Below are 7,563 nucleotides of genomic sequence, written 5' to 3'. Positions count from 1 at the left end.
ACGAGGAAAACATAATTCACACTTCATTTAAAACCATTTTACGTATAATTTAATATTTAATTCTTTAGCTAATCCCTGAATTAAACAAAGGATGTCTTTTATATTCATCAAAATGTTTGAAAAAAGTAGGGGTGAGTTTAAAAAATCGAATTTTAGATTAAATTCAATCTTAATTTAAATGATCCAATATTGATTTATATAAACCCAAGATCAATACAGTTTAACGTCTCCTGTTTTATCTTGCGAGACCATCCTTTTTTTGAGCACTGCCCTCTGGCTGGGTTGATCAGTTAAGCAGTGAAGGCGCCCAGGAGTCGGCACTGCGGGGGAGTTTAAAAAACAAATGTAGTAATTTATTCATTTTCTTCTGTTTTTTTTTTTCATTCACTGCTGCATGTGTTTATCAAATCAGTACATTTTAAGTTTTAAGTTATTTTCCAGTGTTGTTTTCGCCTGTATTTAATTTAAAGTAAGACCTGACCGGGGGAAGCTACCGTTAGCTTAGCGGGTCGATTTACCTAATTCAACCTTACCCCCGCTGCATTCTGTAATAACTACATAACACAATACTTTACTTTTACTTTCAGTACTTAAGTAGTAAATTTTAGAATAAACTACTTGCACTACTTACAGTACAACAAATATTGAATAATTTAGTACGTCTACTTAAGTGTGGAGCTTAAAAACCACCTTTTGGATTGAGCACTTAAAGTACTTTTACTCAGCTCTGGATCTCCAGTACTTTATACATGTCTGAGATTTGGTAATGTGATTAATTTGAGTGAAAACAATGTACGCATTAAAGTTTTCAGTTTTTAAACTTAATCCTGATGCTAAAAATAAAAAGTAGATGTCAGTGCTCCACATGATTCAGCTGCCTACACTTCAGCCTGACATGTGTACTTCATGTTGTAACACAGCTTTTATCTGCTTTGATCAACAAGCAAATCAAAATAGCCGTTCTCAGGAACTCAATCGGAGCTCTTCATCAAAGCAAATCACACAAACACTTCAAACCAGCCTCTGCCTTTACCCCACAGTTTACAGTGTTTACAGTGTCACACAGTCTGCGCCATAATGGTCACTTCATACAGGCGGAGGTGGACATTCAATCACGGGTCTTCCTCAGTCTTTCCATTGTGTTGATCAGAGCCTGCTGCTTAATTTGTATCAAAGCTGGCTGCTGTTTGTGCCCTTGTCCCCAGACCCGGTTCTAATGAGGCTCGCCCAGTTAGTCGTTTGTTCTGCCCTTCTGTGCCCCTTCACCTTCCAGCTTTTCCCACACTCTGACTCTTTCATTTATAATTCTTGCCCTATGTTTCTGTTTCACTCAGTGGCCACTCTTCCTCCTCTCGCTTTTGTTGTTTTTCCGCTTAAGGGCTTTGAGGGGGGTTTGGAGTGTTTGTGTGGGTTTAATGTAGATGCCATCTGGGCACAGTTGGCATGTTTTAGCACATACCACCCTTGCTTTAGTGCTGGGTGGTACACAGGTTCATTCGGTATACCGGTTCATTCGGTATACTGCGGGGTGAACTTGAACCGGTATGCTTTTCCCTCATACCGCCACACCACTAAAGGGCGCTGTGGAGCACAGTGTGGAACACCACCGTCAAAGAAGAGAATCAAACCTGGGCTGCGTCCGAAATCGCGTACTTCCATACTAAACAGTATGCAAAAGCAGTATGCGAGATCGGGTAGTGTGTCCGAATGCGCAGTAGGCGAGTTTGAGTACGCGAAAAGTTCCCGGATGACGTACTGCACCGGGAGACATTTTTAAGTATACAAGCCCAGCACACTTCACCCGCTAATATTTCCCACAATCCACCGGGAGCCGCGCTGAGCTGAGTGACCCGTCAGTGAGCGGCGGAGGAGAGGAGTGGAGAGAGAGAGAAGTTTATGAGGTGAGGAGATTCAGATATATAAACTGTTTTGGTTGTTTGTGATATCAGGCTGTAAATGAAAGATTTATGAGGGTTAGTTTAAGTTAAAGTAGCGAGTTATAGGGGTGTGGGTTTGTTATTAATGCTGTTGCAGACAGAACATCTTTATTTTCGTATCTGAACTGCTTTACTGAGCAGCGTTAGCCCTGTGCTACTGAGATCAGTTAGCTTAGCTAGAGTTATCAAACTTATCACAACTCTTTATTAATCTTCTGTTCTACAACACCAGCGTTTACTAACTCACTACAGCCCTGTATACTGCTGCAGTGCTGAAGAGCTGGGGCAGTTTTAACTTAATACTGATCAGTCTGTATAAACTCATCTGAGAAAAAAGGCTGCTGATATCAGAGAGGCGTTTCAACAGACCGACAGACTGGTTGCCAAAAATCACATTAATAAATTATAACCAAAATCTGACCATTTTATTTAGTTTTATTAAATAGCTAGCTAACCAGCCAGGATGGTAAGACTTTTATGTTGTTCAGAATTTATATTATATTTGTTTAATGACCAAGCTAAACTGTTTTAATCTGTGTGTGTTTCAGATTCAACTATCCTTCCTACTCGAGAGGATGAAGATGAAGAGAGGGAGAAAAATGAACAATGAATAAAAAAAATAAATAAAGCTACTTTAAAGACTTGTCATTCTTGTATTTTGTGAGAAATGTATTTGTGTAAATATGCAAGTGAGGGAAAAATTATATTAATTAAAATAACTAAAATATTTTTTTATTGCCAAATATGATCCCCAGTTTTCCAGAAACTGACTGGTTCTAGCATATTTTATTTACATCAGTAATGCATATATGTTGCCTTTATGTTTAATGCAGTCAGTAAAAGATAATGTATAACAATAAGGATCATGTGTTTAAATATTTAGGCTAGAAAAGGAAATTCTGAGGTGAAATGGAAAGGCAGGAATTAATTAACATTTTGGTATTTATCTTTGAAACTTTTTGATAATTGTTTTGTTGCATAAGCTAGTATTATTAATATGCTTCATGAATATTAAACAGTCTGTTCATATTTATCATTAAATATTTCATATTTGAGGAAATATTCATTTTAAGTTTTATTTACAGTCAGTGTTTATTAAATAGGACAGTTTGGGGGTTTATTTATTAATAAGAGCTGATTAATGAGGGGATTTTAATGAAATTAATTAGGGTAAAGCTCTGTAAAGTGTGCTGCTGGTTAGGAGGGGTGAGAGGTGAAAGGGCGTCAGAGGTAAGATGGTGGATGTAGTGCGTCCGAGGCTGCGTGCGTACTGCGGTCTGGCGTACTGAAAAAGCGTACTGCTTTGCTCGACAAGCAGTGCGTACTCACCCCAATCCAGTACGTACTGCTTAAGTACGCGATTTCGGACGCAGCCCTGGTCTAGCTCCGTCCTGCAGAGAAATCAGAATACCTCCTGCTGCTGTTTCTACTGTATGAGTGTTTTTATCCCAGTAAAATAGAGCAGTAACGACAGCCCCTTTAAATATATTAATACTGTAGCTTGAAGGATGATTTGAATGTATTTGTTAACTAGAGAAAGAAGGAAATTGTAGCTGATTTAAATACTGTAATGCCTCTAATGGCTTCAGGAATAACATATAGTAAATTTAAATTAAATTTGTATCTAACTTGTGTTTATGGAACTATTTATTAAAATATTTAACTTTGTAAAGGGAGCTGTGTAAATTTGTTATTTGTTAATATCTATTTTTAAGGTCTATTGTTTACATTCTTTAGCTATTTTTCTGATAATAAATTCTGATTTCTTCATGTATTGTGTAATTTCCAGGGACAAAGTAAACCCAATACTAATCAAAGCCTTAATTTAAAGCCTTAGTGTTTTATATTATATGTACTCCTAACAGTACAGTAGCTCACAACCCTATATTAAAGCCCAGTCATGCAAAAAATAATAATTAAAAAATAAAAATACTGTGATATACAGGGAAACCGTAAGAATCCTGAAAAATACCGTTATATGCATTTTTGGCCATACCGCCCAGCACTACCTTGCTTACAATGTTTTGAACCATCAATCTTTCTACTGTACATAGTCAAAGTTGTCCAGTCCAGAAGAGTCTTAGGTGAAGTTATACAGCAGAGGTCGGCAGATATGGCCAGATATTTTCCAAGCCATTACGTGGCCACAAAAAAAAATGTTTTGGAGTGCTACAGACTAGTATCTCTCCAGCCCAGAGGGTTGTTGAACCCAATTGCAGAACAGTTGAATTCAAAGCACGAGAAGACAAAAAGAAAGGAAGTAGTAAATAAAAAAATAAACACACCGTTCCTTATGCGGGATCGAACCCGTGTCGTCAGGGTCACGGTCCAATGCATCTCTGTCCCGGCTAGTGAATTGGGACACAGCTGGGAAAAAACCCTAATAAGGAGATAGGGAGCCCAGGAATGGGTGTAAAAACGAGAACCTTTGGAAACTAAAGTCTAAAGAAACATAAAGAAACTAAAGAAACATATACACATGCTGGTTGAGGGCATCCAGGAGAAATCTGGAACCTCACTTTGTTTTTTAGCTTGGCTCTCAGGATATAATATAGTTAGTTAAAAATTAGAAATTCTTGTTACGTTTTTTTACGTTTACCCACCAAGTTTCATTCCTGTTGGTTGTTTCTTTCTGGGTGCACACCGATAACTCTTCTAAAGGTTAATCTGGTGAAATGCGTAAGTAAATAAATATCAGCCTTGTATCTCTGCCTGTGATAAACATCACTGCAGGGTCTTTATTCTCCTCTTTTTACAGCTGGGGCTGCAGGCCTCATCACTTTGCTCTTGATTTTATGCAGATTTTGTTTACATGCCGTGCTGCGGTTTATGAGAATGAGGCCTTGACCCTGACTCTGACCTCTGAGGCTCTTTCAGAGCATTTGGTCTCAGCAGGCTGGTCATGACGCCAGCTGCAGAACCGAACTTGGCAGGAGGAAATTTTTCCTCTATCCTGTCTCTGAGCTGAGCAGTGCGCCACCTCTCTGCTCCACAAATAGTGTGGAGATATCCTTGGAATGTTCTGGCAGGCTGGAGGTGAAGTTACTTAAAAGAGACACCTTTAAAACCTCTTTCTACTCAAGTTAAAATAAGTATATTTTCTATACAAAACATCCTTATGAAGTTCTTTACAGAAAATCACTCTCACATAAAGAGATTTTTCCCAGTTCTATTTTTGCCAGTTTCACTTCCTTTCAGAAGGAGCCATCTAAGGGCTCTGTCACATTTATGCAAATAAGCTGCTGATAGCCACAACATGTATATCCATAATAGTGTTAGCTTGTGTTAAATGACACAACACAAACAAGCTAGTTTATTCTTAACTGCGATAGAAACACATAGAAACTGATTTCGTCATCTGCTGACTTTCAACGGACAGTGGGTATAGATTCCTCCCTCAGACAAAGTCTGCTGGCTAATCCTTCTGTGTACTGTCTGAGGTTCTCAACCATAATGACCAAAATGGAGAATCTTCAACTGAACTAGTGGGTGGGGCTCTAGTTTGAGTTGATGGGTGAGAGGTGGTGCCAGGGTAATTATATCCATGTTTTTTCTTAGTGTGAAGTCAAAATAAGGGAGCTTATCCAACTGTAAATCCAATTGATTTGGCTGAATTCTATTTATACATACTCATATAGTATTATACACTTATTGTCAATGAAATAGTTTCGGATTGCAATGATATTCAGAAGTAAGATAAAAGTTAAGATAAAAGAAACAATAAATGATTAAAATGTAGATTGATATGGGCAAATCTTGGTCATACTGTATTTATTGTGCTACACATAGAGAAGTATTTCGTAGTGTAATAAATGCAACATTCCAGATGTATCTGCATCTTATCTAGTTGTAGAGGTTCCTAATGGTGTTCTTCAATAATCCAGCCCATGCAGCTTAAAAATTCTTAAGCAGTTCCTGCTGCAGATTTTGCATCCACCAATAGCGTCCCAGTGTTTACTCAATGTTCAAATGGTAGGGGCCCTGGTTGCCAGTATGTGAATAATGAAGAATTAAGGCGTGAGAGTCTTTTTCACTAACAAATTAAATAAACCACACAGAGCTTTTAAATATGACTGTAGCTGATTTTTTTGTCCTGAATACTACACTTTACCTCCTCCTGTCTGATGCTGTAGATAATGATTTATGGTTTTGCAATGTCAGATCACCCTGTTATGAGTTAAGAGTTATGAGGAAGATACTTTTAGAAAACATTGTTCATTAATAGATAATTACGATGTGCTGTGGTGATCTATATAAAGAGGATGCAGGGTCTGTTGAAGATTGATTGAACAGAGTTCAGAAGGTAATCCGATACTGTTTGGCTGGTGGACGATGCATGGTGCACTTTAGACTACATCATCATTAAAAGCTTGTTGTAAATTAATAAGACAGTGCTTTGGCCTGGACTCAGCTTCATTAAACTTGTATGATCACTGTAAATGGACTCCTAATCTGTATGTTTGTCTGATCTTTTCAGATCATGTACTTAATCCATTTAATTACTTCCATTTATTCTTTAACCATTTAAAGCATGGTGATCACTGTAAGAAACCACCTTGTTTTGTCTCATTTCTTATATTGCATTTGTGTTTAAACTAGTGCTGTTAAAGTGTTAATGAACGTGAATAATTTGTAATTATTCAGTTACATTTTATTTTATTTATTTTTTTTTTTTTGCAGTTGATTACACCACCAAGTTATTAGGGGTGTCACAATTCTCTAAATCCTCGATTCGATTTTATATCCGATTTTAGGGTCACGATTTGATTCGATTCTCGATTTTCTTTTTAATTAATCAAATTTACAATACCTTATTTCAAAAGGTTGGCTTGATATAAGTGATGCAAAGTGATACAAGTGATCTGTAATACACCACATTAGGCACTAATGGTCAAATTTAAATAATTTAATTAAGATATATATGTATATATATATGCCATCTAGTGGCTTTTTTTGGTAGCAGCAGTGTGCAACATAATAATAGTAATGTGCAACATAATAAAAAAATAATAAAAAAATACAGGAACAGTCATGTACTAAATAATAGAACAATTAGAGCCTTAACAAACTGAACTCTATCCTACTACAACAGTTAAACATGAAAAATAAGACTCGGTCCCCGAGAATGACAAGTGTTTTTCTTTAACAAAGATATATTATTAACTTTATCTGAGAGAAAGATGCTCCTTAAGGTACCAAAACTATTAACATATTTGAGGCTAGACAAAACAACTGTTATTTTTATATTTTCAAGTTTTTCTTTAAGAAGATGAGAATGTCCACATTCTCTGGAGAAAGGGCTGCTCTTTGAGCAGTCACAATTTCCGCGGCGTCGGCTACAGTGTGCTGCGCCGTTTGTGTGCTTGCGTAGCTTAGAGGGAGGGATCGTCGATCATCTTTTTGACTTCGATGCTCGAGACCATGACATAATTTCGATCGATTTCGATGAAATATCGAAATCGTGACACCCCTAGATAATATACTGCTTTGAACAAATGCTGTCTCTGTTGCTTCATGCTGTTTACACACTAAGACCGCAGTATATGTGCTGCGTTCACTGCTCGCAGCCAGAAGACATTTCCAGACCTATCCCTGATTTAAAATGTGTGGTATGTGAACTGAGTGA

The 7,563-nt window shown here is 37.3% G+C and overlaps 1 long non-coding RNA gene across 1 annotated transcript; it reads left to right on the top strand.

Moving 5' to 3' along the window:
* The first annotated feature begins 1,631 nt into the window (after nucleotides 1-1,631).
* LOC111192635 (uncharacterized) lies at nucleotides 1,632-2,583 on the top strand. Its single transcript, XR_007429413.1, has 2 exons — nucleotides 1,632-1,901; nucleotides 2,486-2,583. It is a non-coding gene; the product is annotated as an uncharacterized LOC111192635 (long non-coding RNA).
* Nucleotides 2,584-7,563: the final 4,980 nt, after the last annotated feature.

This window comes from Astyanax mexicanus, chromosome 24, assembly GCF_023375975.1.
Source record: "Astyanax mexicanus isolate ESR-SI-001 chromosome 24, AstMex3_surface, whole genome shotgun sequence".
Lineage (NCBI taxonomy): Eukaryota > Metazoa > Chordata > Actinopteri > Characiformes > Acestrorhamphidae > Astyanax > Astyanax mexicanus.
This window is presented reverse-complemented; position numbering and strand designations above follow the sequence as displayed.